This window comes from Entelurus aequoreus, linkage group LG07, assembly GCF_033978785.1.
Source record: "Entelurus aequoreus isolate RoL-2023_Sb linkage group LG07, RoL_Eaeq_v1.1, whole genome shotgun sequence".
NCBI classification, from domain to species: domain Eukaryota; kingdom Metazoa; phylum Chordata; class Actinopteri; order Syngnathiformes; family Syngnathidae; genus Entelurus; species Entelurus aequoreus.
Window position 1 is genome coordinate 83,083,192 of NC_084737.1, and position 13,591 is coordinate 83,096,782.

At 42.4% G+C, this 13,591-nt stretch overlaps 1 pseudogene; it reads left to right on the top strand.

The window, feature by feature from the left end:
- The first annotated feature begins 471 nt into the window (after positions 1–471).
- On the top strand, positions 472–3,186 carry LOC133654422 (piggyBac transposable element-derived protein 4-like; annotated as a pseudogene).
- The last annotated feature ends 10,405 nt before the right edge of the window (positions 3,187–13,591 follow it).

Sequence of the window (13,591 nt, forward strand, 5' to 3'; positions counted from 1 at the left end):
CAGAGATGTCCCCAACCGATGCACAGGCTAGTGGTCCACCCGGGGTCCCGACTCTGGACAGCCAGCACTTCATCCATGGCCACCGGACCTATGCAACTCCCCCTCGCAAGGGACAGGGGAGAAGAGGAGAGAAGAAAATAAACGGCAGATCAACTGGTCTAAAAAAGGGGGGTCTATTTAAAGGCTAGATTATACAAATGAGTTTTAAGATGGGACTTAAATGCTTCTACTCCAAAGATGATGTTGCGGGTCATTTTGACCCAGACACTTTGATGTGGGTAAACAGCTGTTCAGATCCAAAATAAACATGTCTCTATGCTGTACTTTTTACTTTGATGTACAATTGTTTGTAGTTTGATTGCCTCTGAGACCCACAGCCAGGTGTGTGAAGAGAGGGAACTTTCTCACACTTGTCCTTGTCACTGTTCTCATGTCATCTCTTTGACAAACTCACCAAAAATGAGCTCCAGAATGATGACATCTGAGGAGGCTTTATCACTGATTTTTAACTGGGATAGTGATGTAGAGGAAGAGATTTCAAAAACAGAGGGTTTTTCAGAGACAGAGGACAATGTTATTGCTGATCCAGATTGTCCATTTTCCTACGATGAGGAGGATTCAGAGGACGAGTCTGCCGTTGTTCCTCCAACAGATGAAAACCAAGGAATGCAGCAATCATCATCCACAGAGGGGACATGGGCATCTAAGGACGGTAATATAAAATGGTCAACAACACCACACCCAAGCCGAGGCAGACTATCATCCTCCAATGTGATCAAAATGACTCCCGGTCCTACAAGATTTGCTGTCACACGAGTTGATGAGATTCAATCAGCATTTCAGCTCTTCATATCCCCACCAATAGAGAGGATTATACTGGAAATGACCAACTTGGAGGGGAGACGTGTGTTTCAAGAGAAATGGAAGCCACTGGATCAGACTGACTTGCATGCTTACATTGGAGTTCAGTTATTAGCTGGAGTGTACAGGTCAAAGGGAGAAGCCACTGCAAGTCTATGGAATGAAGAGAATGGAAGGCCAATCTTTCGTGCAACAATGTCTAGGGTTGGGTATCGTTTGAATTCGTACGATTCCGATTCCGATTCTTTGTTTCGATTCCGATTCCTGACGATTCTCGATTCCGATTCTTCTTGTACCATGCCGGGATCAATGTGTTTGACAGGTAGTCTCTGGAAGGTGGTATGTATTTTGGGTTGAGAGTTTTCACCATATCCCTGCAAACATAAACAAACATGTAATGTTGCTGTTCAATTAGCTTAGCTCTAACGTTATTGCTTAACTAACCTAAATGTTGGAGATTCCACCTCTGAAAAGGGATGCAGTCTTTTGACTATGTCCGCGGTGACCTTTATGTGGCACTCTTCCGTCTGTGGCACCGACATCTTCCCCATTGCCGCTACGGTGAACGGAGTACGTTGAGCACATCGCGGAGCCTGGCTAGCAGGTTGTAAATTGTCTATGAAAAAATATGCGGGCTAATTTGTTAGCTGCCTCAACGTTGGCGCAAAACACATTATTTATTGCATATATATTGTTTTACTTACCGGATTCGGACTGCAGTGCAGTCACCGAGGTGCCAGGCTGGGCGTCGGAGGCAGAGGAGGACGGTCGGCGCAGCGCGTCGAAGACGGGACACGCATTTATTTGTACTCCATGAACTCGGAGGTGCTTCATCATGTTCGACGTGCACCCTCCTAAGCACGAAACAGTCCTGTCGCACGTGTTACATTTTGCCGATATTTCCTTTTTTTTAGTAAAATAAAGCCACACTTTCGACCGCCGACTGACTTCCTCGGCTACATAGGCTCGGCTATGCTAACACTTCCGGCGGTGGGCGCTTCTTCGTTGGTGTTCAGCGGCTTCTTCTTCCGGTCGGCGGACTTATTCTTTTTTTCCGGTCGGCGAGCTGGGTATCGAAACTAGGAATCGAAATTTAAACTTTTGAACGATTCCGGGAGAATCGGAAAGTTTGTCCCGGTTCCAATCGATACTCGATACTCGATACCCAATCCTAACAATGTCTCTGGAGACATTCCACATGATATCTCGTGTGATCCGCTTTGACAACCGCGACACCAGAGCTGGTCGACGTGAAAGAGACAAACTAGCTGCGATCAGAGATGTGTGGGATAAAAGGGTTGAAAATGTACCTTTGTTGTACAATCCTGGTCCCCATGTTACTGTAGATGAGCACCTTGTTCCATTCAGGGGGCGCTGTCCTTTCCGACAGTACATGCCCAACAAGCCCGCCAAGTATGGCATCAAAATATGGGCAGCCTGTGATGCAAAATCCAGCTATGCATGGAATAAGCAAGTATGCACTGGAAAGCTACCTGGAGGAACATCTGAGAAGAATCAGGGGATGCGTGTGGTGCTGGGAATGAGTGAAGGGCTGCAAGGTCATACCATCACATGTGACAATTTCTTTACATCCTACCGCCTTGGAGATGAACTTCAGAAGAGAAAGCTGTCCATGTTGGGAACAGTCAGAAAAAATAAGCCAGAACTTCCCACCGAAATTCTGAAGATGCAGGGCAGACCTCTGCATTCCTCAATATTTGCTTTCGCTGAGAAAGCAACAGTTGTTTCATACTGCCCAAAGAGAAACAAGAATGTTCTTGTAAAGAGTACAATGCACACAGATGCATCTTTGAGCACAAGAGAAGACATGAAATGATCCTGGATTATAACTCCACCAAAGGAGGAGTTGACAATCTGGACAAAGTCACAGCAACGTACAGCTGCCAGCGCAAGACAGCCCGTTGGCCTTTGGTGATTTTCCACAACATTGTGGACGTGTCTGCTTACAATGCCTATGTCCTGTGGACTGCAATCGACCAGAAATGGAATGCCGGCAAATTGTACAGACGTCAGCTTTTCCTGGAAGAACTCGGCAAAGCACTTGTCACTCCCAAGATCCAGACGCGAGCCAGGCCAGCTCGATCCCCGGCAGCTGCAGCTGTCATTGAAAAGGTCAAACTCAGGTCACCCAACCCAACCTCACACAATCAACATCCAGTGGACACAGGTGGAAAGAAAAGGAAAAGATGCCAGGTATGTCCCTCCCGAGAGGACAGTAAAACAAGTACCTCTTGTGTGAAATGCAAGAATTACATCTGCAGAAAGCACAAAGTAACATTTTGTCCATCATGTGGAGAGCATTGAAAATGTTGAAGAACATTTGGAGAACATTGAAAATGTTGAAGTTAGCTGGGATGAAGTTAAAGTTGAAGTTAAAGTATTTCTTAAATATAGTGTTGGAAATAAAAATGTATTGTATGTCACTTTTCTAAATGTTTATATAACCTAAAATGAAGTTGTTATTGGTTGAACCAGTTTTCTTGACTGTTTTGAGTGCATTTACACAGTACGGGTCAAAATGACCCGCAACATAATCAATGTCATTTTTTTTCAACATGATACAAGGGTTTTATTAAAAGAAAAATGATACAATTAATTAATTTTTGAAACTGAGACTCAGTGGCTTTGGCTCATTTTCTGTGAAGAACATATATCAGAATACATATTTAATGACCACACACCATACACCCCCCCTACACATTTATATTACATATAAGATGTCCGGGTCCACTGGACCCGGGGCTAATAGAAGTGTGGAAATTGATGTTCTGTGTACCACACACACACACACACACACACACACACACACACACACACACACACACACACACACACACACACACACACACACACACACACACACACACACACACACACACACACACACACACAGCAGGCCTAGACAGGAGGAGGACAGAGTAGGTACACAGAACATCAGAGGGTCAAATGTGCGAGAAAATGAGAGCAGACAGTGTTGACAAACAATGTTGCAACCTTGTGTGGGAACCGCAGGTGCAGAAACACAAAAGAAGAATCCCTGTTGGATGCAGAAACTGGCAGAGAAATGTTCCGTGCAACGTTCATATTGTTGTTACTCAGCCAGCGTTTGTGGGTCTGATGGACCCGTTGCATTTTGTGGCTTTTAATGCCTCACAATCAAACACTTTTATGTTCAAATACTGAACAGATGTTTATTGGGATAAGGTAAACTTATTTTAACACTTTTATGTTAAAATACTGAACAGATGTTTATTGGGATAAGGTAAACACCTGCTCAGTATTTTAACATAAAAGTGTTTGATTTTGAGGCATTAAAAGCCACAAAATGCCAAGCGTCCATCAGACCCACAAACGCTGGCTGAGTAACAACAATATGAACATTACACAAGGGTTAAAGGGTTCATGCGTTCGGGCGTGACCTTGCACCCGCTTTTGGTTGCCTCTGTTTGGGGGGTTTTGCAGTCTGGCTATGTTGTGACATCACAGTGAGGTGGATGTCCTTATTTGGACATTATGTATAAGCTATCAGGCTACGGAACAACTTTGGCTGCTTCCTGCTTAGCCTTTAGTGCCAAGTGTTCTTGTCTAATACCTTCCCACTTGCTCTGATGTCCATCCTTTCATCCATCTTCTTCCGCTTATCCGAGCTCGGGTCTCGGGGGGCAGCAGCCTAAGCAGGGAAGCCCAGACTTACCTCTGTCCCCAGCCACTTCGTCCAGCTCCTCCCGGGGGATCCCGAGGCTTTCCCAGGCCAGCCGGGAAAGATAGTCTTCCCAACGCGTCCTGGGTCTTCCCCGTGGCCTCCTACCGGTCGGACGTGCCCGAAACAACTCCCTAGGGAGGCGTTCGGGTGGCATCCTGACCAGATGCCCGAACCACCTCATCTGGCTCCTCTCCATGTGGAGGAGCAGCGGCTTTACTTTGAGCTCCTCCCGGATGACAGAGCTTCTCATCCTATCTCTAAGGGAGAGCCCCGCCACCCGGTGGAGGAAACTCATTTGGGCCGCTTGTACCCGTGATCTTGTCCTTTCGGTCATAACCCAAAGCTCATGACCATAGGTGAGGATGGGAATGTAGATCGAGCGGTAAAATGAAAGCTTTGCTTTACGGCTCAGCTCCTTCTTCACCACAACGGATCGATACAGCGTCCGCATTACTGAAGACGCCGCACCGATCCGCCTGCCGATCTCACCATCCACTCTTCCCTCAGTCATGAATAAGACTCTGAGGTACTTGAACTCCTCCACTTGGGGCAAGATCTCCTCCCCAACCCAGAGATGGCACTCCACCCTTTTCCGGGCGAGAACAATGGACTCTGACTTGGAGGTGCTGATTCTCATCCCAGTTGCTTCACACTCGGCTGCGAACCGATCCAGTGAGAGTTTAAGATCTTGGCCAGATGAAGCCATCAGGACCACATCATCTGCAAAAAGCAGAGACCTAATCCTGCAGCCACCAAACCGGATCCCCTCAACGCCTTGACTGCTCTGATGTCAGGAAACTAAATACTTGTCTTCGATGGACCATTGATTGACAGCTTAACTGTGGCATAAAAAGACAGCTACATTAAAACTTCTTTAAAGGAAACAAGATCAGGCAGGATAAAGTATTATTTCCGTACAATCTTATACAAATACTTATAATCTAATAACACCGACTTGCGACATGCAGTGGCATGAATGCTGACAAAAAAAACGTTTTTTTGCAGCTCTATATCGATCGGAGAGTGTGGCCGGGTGAATCCGTATAATGTTAATGAAGTTTGTTTTTTGCCCGTGTCTTGAAATAAATGTTCATCTTCAAGATACTTCCAGAGGTGGGTATTGAAAGTCTCTCTGACAGGAGACTCTGCCAGATGTTCCAAGCAGACCCTCACAATGTGTTTGGGTTTGCCAGGTCTGACCAGAATCCTTCCCCAGCGATGGAGCCAACTGATCGGTTGAAAGTTCCGGCCCTCTCCCGAGTGTCGAAGACATGGGACCGCAAGTCCGACGACACAACCACAAAGTCGATCATCAAACTGCGGCCCAGGGTGTGCTGGTTCCAGGTGCACATACGGACAGTCTTATGCTTGAACATGGTGTTTGTTATGGACATAAAAGTCCAATAACAAAACACCTAACCAACAAAACACCCAACACAAAATATTTCTTACCTAAAAGTTTGTTTTTCTTTTTAAAATTGCACGCTACATGTTCAAAATGTGGTGGTGTTTTGGAGGGGCGCAATCCCCACCCACAATTATTTCAATTCATTTCAAATGGCAATGCTGATTGGTTGAAATATGAATGTTTTGAGTTAAGAGCTTGGTCACAGAACCAATTAAACTTGTATCTTGAGATACTGTATTTTCAGTCTTGAGACGTTTAGGGGATATAATTTAGAATGTTAGTAATAATACATTTATTAAACAGACAAGAAGCAAGGAATCATGCAGAGACAGAGTTCAATTTGGCTCAATGAGGAGAGACGTTTGGGGCTGTACTCTTAGTTACAGATCCAACCTACGCTCTAAGGTCCAGTTCCCACCTGCTCCTCTATTTATTTGGGAGGTCCCTGGTTACATCACTGCGGCTGCTGCCGAAGGAAGGGGGGTCATTTCAGCAGCCCCAGTTAGACACAATATATGATTATTCAGAAATGCAAATGTGCTGACCCTCGTGATATCGCCCTGTCTCTGCTTTGTCTGCGTCACGGTACTCGATGTTCGGCCTTGGCAGTCAGCAGGCCGGGTCTGGACACAAACACTGATACGAGACGATGTCCCTTTGCACAGATAGAAAAGTACAACTTCAGCACAATTGATAATAACTATAGCAACGGCCTTTAAGCATAAGAGTTGTGTAATAATTTATGAATAGTTATTCTAACAAATTTCGCCCAAGAAAATATTAAATAAGGTAGTTTTTACATGGCAAGTCTCCCTAGCAACAAGTGGCAGTGTAAATGCACACACAAATAAAAGCAATGTTTTGTGTGTTTGCTGGTCAAAATGTTATTTGAATACAATTCATACTTATTCAAATATGAGACAAAAACATCTTATACTTGGGGGTGAAAACGGTACTTTTATTTGTAATTGGAAGAGCAATATGTCCTATTAATTCTCATTGTTATACCATCGACGTCCCATTGGGGTTGTGAGTTTTTCCTTGCCCTTATGTGGGCTCTGTACCGCGGATGTCGTTGTGGCTTGTGCAGCCCTTTGAGGCACTTGTGATTTAGGGCTATACAAAACATTGATTGATTGATGAATGTCTGAATGATGGATGGCTGATAAAAATAACAACACACACCCAACAGGGTTAGTTGGTTGGTGCTTATGTGTCTTTAGTGAACGAGTTGTTGATTTAAGTCCGTATTGGCTTGTTCCTTTCATGGGAACTCACTAATGCCTCATAAACAACAACAACCAGTTGTTTCCTTGACAGCTAACACAAACTCGGAGCCATGTGGAGGTTATTTAGAAGGCAATGATTATGTACCTTTCCTCAAGTCAAAACTCTAATTATGACATGACTCCTTTAAAAGGACTTCACGGACCTCTTTTTTTTCTGCATTGAGGCACTTTTTTCTTTGCACCGGAATTTTCCTTAGGGTACAGTAAATAAAAGGTGAAAAATGAGCTATCATTTATCTTGTAGGAGTTACTGCTTTGACATGTGTAAAATATGATCTTTGACATGTAGAATATGATAATAAGAGCAGCTTTTTGACTCGAAGTCGACTAAGTAATGCTGCCTTCCATCAAAACTTCCCTGCCACACACACACACACACACACACACACACACACACACACACACACACACACACACACACACACACACACACACACACACACACACACACACACACACACACACACACACACACACACACACACACACTACTGTTTCACCAATGTTGTGCTGCATGCGTGACAAAAAACTGCATTAACTGCATTTGAAGATTTTTATCAATGGGTAATAATTAAAATCATTTTTTAAAATGACATTCATATAAAATTAGTTAGAGTAATGTATCTTTATATCAATAATTCATACTAATATATAATACATAAAAAATACGTAATACAATTGTAATCAATATATTACGTTTTTTAATTATTAACATTTATTATTGTTGTTACTCAATACTATTGTATTAAATATCTGAATATATTTGTATTAAGATTTAATTTAGTATAATTAATTACCAGTTAAAGCATAATAAACATGATATATTTTTGATTAATTCACAATATATTTGTAGTGTATTACTGATTACTATTTTTTATGATGAATACAAATTAAATTATTGTAACATTTAATGAATTTATAGTAAATAAAATCCAATGTAAATAATAATAATATATATAAAATAAATATAGAATAACATTATCTTATTATTAGTGATTGGTATTATTACATACATTTTTTTTTTAATTACACAGAATATTAATTAGTCAAATAAAATATCACTGTATAGAAAAATCCCAATTTTAGACCATTCCTAGCCCTGCCACACTTAGCATACCAATCTACAGCAATTGAGACGACACACAAACACTGAAAAAAAAAAGGTCAAACAAAAAATAATAATATTAACAACAGTATCAATAATAATAACGATAATAAATGTCAATAACATTGATTAAAACATCAAACAACAACACACAAACAAATCAGCGTTAATACCACTCATCATATCCATCAACATCACAACCATTAATAAAAATTAAAAAATTATAATAATAATAAAAACTACCATCTAAACTTGAAAGCAGTTTGACAGGAAATTTAAGAATGTTTGCATGCTATTGTACTCTTGCTTTTTATGTACTCGCGGAGAAGTTTAATATTTGATAAGAAAGTGCAAAATGTCAACTGTTTTTTTTTAGAATTATTTTTATTATTATTATTTAAAAAAAATTCTGTCTTGCCTCTGGTGAGGGCGGTCACATTTTTTTCCGCTCCCTCTTCTCCCAGCTTGCTCTCTTTGTTTTTGTCTTGTCTGAACTTTTTTGAAGCCTCTTTCTTTGCGCTGTCCTCAAATCTAAACATCAGACATGGAAATGATCAGCTGGACTCTCGACGCAATTGACAAAATCTTTTCGACGAGGAAAAGAGGTTCGGGGGAGCCTGGCTGCCCTGATGGAACCGTTGCTGTGGGGTACGTGAGAGATTCCTGGGATAAACGGCAGATACATTTGCCTCTCAGTCCTTTCCATCGAGGACGTGGAAGACATCTACCTATTTGGAACCGTGATCGCGGGGCACCTGCTGATTGGGCTGGGCATTGCTCTGGTGTATCGTCAAATTCGTAAGACGATGGCACCCACTCAAGGAGCCCAAAGGCTGTTCGTCGCAACGGATGGTTTGGGCAGGGCTGTGGGAACACAGACTGTGGCGATTTCTGAACCGAATCGCAAGATGGATCACATCATGGAGAAGCTTGTTGAAAAGGAACATTTAATTGAATTTGAGAGCACCCAGCATGGACGAATAGAACAGACAAGTCATTGTTTTGTCTGCTCGCGGAAAACAAACATCCTAATCTACGATTTGACTCCCTCGAATGGCCTTGACGCTGTGAAAACAGGACCAGGCTGTTCTGAAAAACACCCCCGAGGACACCCCAATGATGGACGCTTTTGACCTCCCTCCCTCCTCGACGACACCTGGAGTCGAACTTTTTGCAGATCGGCCTCAGTCTATAAAAAACATTACATCATCACACACAAGACACATCACCACACCCAAGACAATTGGGCACACACGCACACACACACACCCCTCCCCCAACCCACGCCTTCACCACCGCTTGTTTCCCCTCGGGGTGATGGACGGCTGGCAGCGCTTCATAGCAGCGGTCGCCCTCCAGGGCCCCAACTCCCCCGCCCCTCTATTGCGAGTTTGTCGTGATTAAATGTAACGTGTTTATGTGTAGGAGGGTTTTTTTCCCCACTCCAGACTAGGCCCCCTTAGGAGCCCAGTCTAGATTGTATTATTTTTACTCATCTTTTTCCCCAGCGTTTAACCTTTTTCCCATCTTTTACGGGGCGCCTTATGGCGACCCATCAGCGGTCCTGTTCTGTAACCCTGTACACTGTTTGTTTGTCTAATCTTGAACGGGTTTGTGCTGAAAACAAAGTTTCGTTGTACTTGTGCAATGACAATAAAGACCTTCTATCTATCTATCTATCTATCTATCTATCTATCTATCTATCTATCTATCTATCTATCTATCTATCTATCTATCTATCTATCTATCTATCTATCTATCTATCTATCTATCTATCTATCTATCTATCTATCTATCTATCTATCTATCTATCTATCTATCTATCTATCTATCTATCTATCTATCTATCTATCTATCTGTCTATCTATCTATCTGTCCTCAAATGGCCACACTTTTTGGTGTGTATCCGTTCATTTGATACATGTGTTCATATACACAAAAAAGCATTCCACTGGTTAACAATATCTTTTGCAGGGCCTCTATCTCACAATCTGACCTCTTTCCCATTAGCTGAGCTACAGTCTCTTCTTGCATGGACCTGCTTTTTGCTAACTTTGGCAAAAAAAAAAAAAAAAAAAAAAAAAAAAAAAAAGAAGAAGGAAGCCAAACCCACAGGCAGCAGTCAGTGAAGGAATGCGGGCCTAATTTGGTTTTATTAGGTGTGAATGAACGAATCAGAAGGCAGTGAGAAGCATGCAGAGGCGTATTGCTCTGGATAGCATCTCTGAGTTAGCACATCCAACACTGTAGTCATTTTTGCTGCACCCACTATTTGCAGGTGGGGCGGCGGCCATTCAGGCAAGTGTGAAGGAATGACTTAACCTTATAAGGAAGTTTAGCTCCTTCATTAGAAGACTGCAAACCTGCACTCACGATGCAGGCGGCACATTGCCTTCGTGTACGGCTGGCGGCACGCAATCACTTGTCCCCAACGCTGTCGTGTTGAAAGTAATTGTCGCCGTATGTACACATTACTCCACGTGCCTGTCAGTGGACCTGGCATCTGTAAAGCCAAAAATGACAGAATTTAAAGAGAAAAGTGCTCCTGCACAAAATGCTGGTGGTACAATTTTGAAATGATATATTTAGGTAATTGCAAAAAAATTACAATAATATTAAAATATATATATATATATATATAGTATTAATGCTAATTGTGTATTTGTTGTTTAAAACTGTATATTATAAAGATGCATTCCTCTCCCATTTAAGTCCCATCTTAAAACTCATTTGTATACTCTAGCCTTTAAATAGACCCCTTTTTAGACCAGTTGATCTGCCGTTTCTTTTCTTTTCTGCCCCCCTCTCCCTTGTGGAGGGGGGGGGGGGGGCAGCACAGGTCCGGTGGCCATGGATGAAGTGCTGGCTGTCCAGAGTCGGGACCCGGGGTGGACCGCTCGCCTGTGCAAGGGGTGAGGACGTCTCTGTGCTGCTGACCCATCTCCGCTCGGGATGGTCTCCTGCTGGCCCCACTATGGACTGGACTCTCACTATTATGTTAGATCCACTATGGACTGGACTCTAACTATTATGTTAGATCCACTATGGACTGGACTCTCACACTATTATGTTAGATCCACTATGGACTGGACTCTATCTATTATGTTAGATCCACTATGGACTGGACTCTCACACTATTATGTTAGATCCACTATGGACTGGACTCTCACACTATTGTGTTAGATCCACTATGGACTGGACTCTCACTATTATGTTAGATCCACAATGGACTGGACTCTCAATATTATGTTAGATCCACTATGGACTGGACTCTCACTATTATGTTAGATCCACTATGGACTGGACTCTCACTATTATGTTAGATCCACTATGGACTGGACTCTCACTATTATGTTAGATCCACTATGGACTGGACTCTCACACTATTATGTTAGATCCACTATGGACTGGACTCTCACACTATTATGTTAGATCCACTATGGACTGGACTCTCACACTATTATGTTAGATCCACTATGGACTGGACTCCCACACTATTATGTTAGATCCACTATGGACTGGACTCTCACACTATTATGTTAGATCCACTATGGACTGGACTCTCACACTATTATGTTAGATCCACTATGGACTGGACTCTCACTATTATGTTAGATCCACTATGGACTGGACTCTCACTATTATGCTAGATCCACTATGGACTGGACTTTCACAATATTATGCTAGACCCACTCAACGTCCATTGCATCCGGTCTCCCACATAGGGGAGACCGGATGGTCTTGCCTGGTTCTGAACCTTGATTCAGATCTAGGCGAGTGGCCCCACCCCACCTCCAAAAGGTAAGCATATTTTTATTTTACTTTTATTTCATTTTTTCCTTCTGTAAATAAACCCTATGCAATAACATTAACACTAACATTATTGGCATATCCTTTTATGAACAAACTCTGTGTCATTATCAAACTTTTTTACATCTCTGACATATCGGGGCGGTATAGCTCGGTTGGTAGAGCGGCCGTGCCAGCATACTTGAGGGTTCCAGGTTCGATTCCCACTCTCGCCATCCTAGTCTTGCGCGTGGGACTGCCCCTCAGAGCGTGGTGGGAGACTGTAACTGAGTGTGCAGCCCCAAACGTTCCTCCTCATGAGCAAAATTTCACTCGTCTCTGCCTGATTCCTTGCTTCTTGTCTTGTTTAATATATAGTTCGGTGTTTGAACCTGACAAGGTTCGATCCCCGCTCTCGCCATCCTAGTCACTGCCGTTGTGTCCTTGGGCGAGACACTTTACCCACCTTCTCCCAGTGCCACCCACACTGGTTTAAACTTAACTCAGATATTGGGTTTCACTATGTAAAAGTGCTTTGAGTCACTAGTGAAAAGTGCTATATAAACATCATTCACTTCACTTCACTTCAGGTCCCATGTAAAATAGTCCAGTCAAACACAAAAACATGCAAAGCAAACAAAGTTTAAAGACACCAGAATGAGTCTTGCTGTGTCTTTATGACAGCGTGAGATCAGTAATCCTCCTTCTGGGAAAGTAGAAGTACATTTAAGTACATTCAAGTTTCTACATGTTCTGCTGCACCCTTCATTGCATTCTTCTTTTAAAGGTCATTTTTTAAATGTCCTTTACAAATGCAATTGGGATGGTTTGAAATGGCTTTTGTACTGTTTGTCCAACAGGCGCTTGTTTTTTTGTTTGTTGCTTTTTTAAGGTTCGTTAATGCGTCAAATGCATCATACTGTGACCTAAGTCATTTCAATGCAGTGTTGCATCAACATAATATTAATCATATTATGCTTTTAGTAAAAAGATCATTAACTTATATATATATATATATGTATATTTTTAATTTTTGGCTCTCAACACATTTTGCAGGCGTACCTAATGTTGTGTAATGTGAGTTTAGAACACGTAACATGAACCTTTAATTTTATGGGAAAATGTCTCCCTCTAGCGGTCATTTGTAAGAAGCGCAGTTGGTGAGTATATTTACATCTTGCTTGGTTTGGTCGCCTATCAGAGTCAAGGGGTGAACCGTCAAATTAAAAGGCCCCTTTTCTTTTAAAAATAGTTTTCTCGTAAAAAAACAAACAAAAAACAAATATTGTGTTTTATTTTTTAATCTGTTTGTTGCTAGAATAAAGGGTAGCAACTGCTTGACTGACAGCGCCAAGGGCCAATGAAATTTGGGGTGGCACACAGGGGGGCGCAACCCCCCACGGAAGCTACGCCAC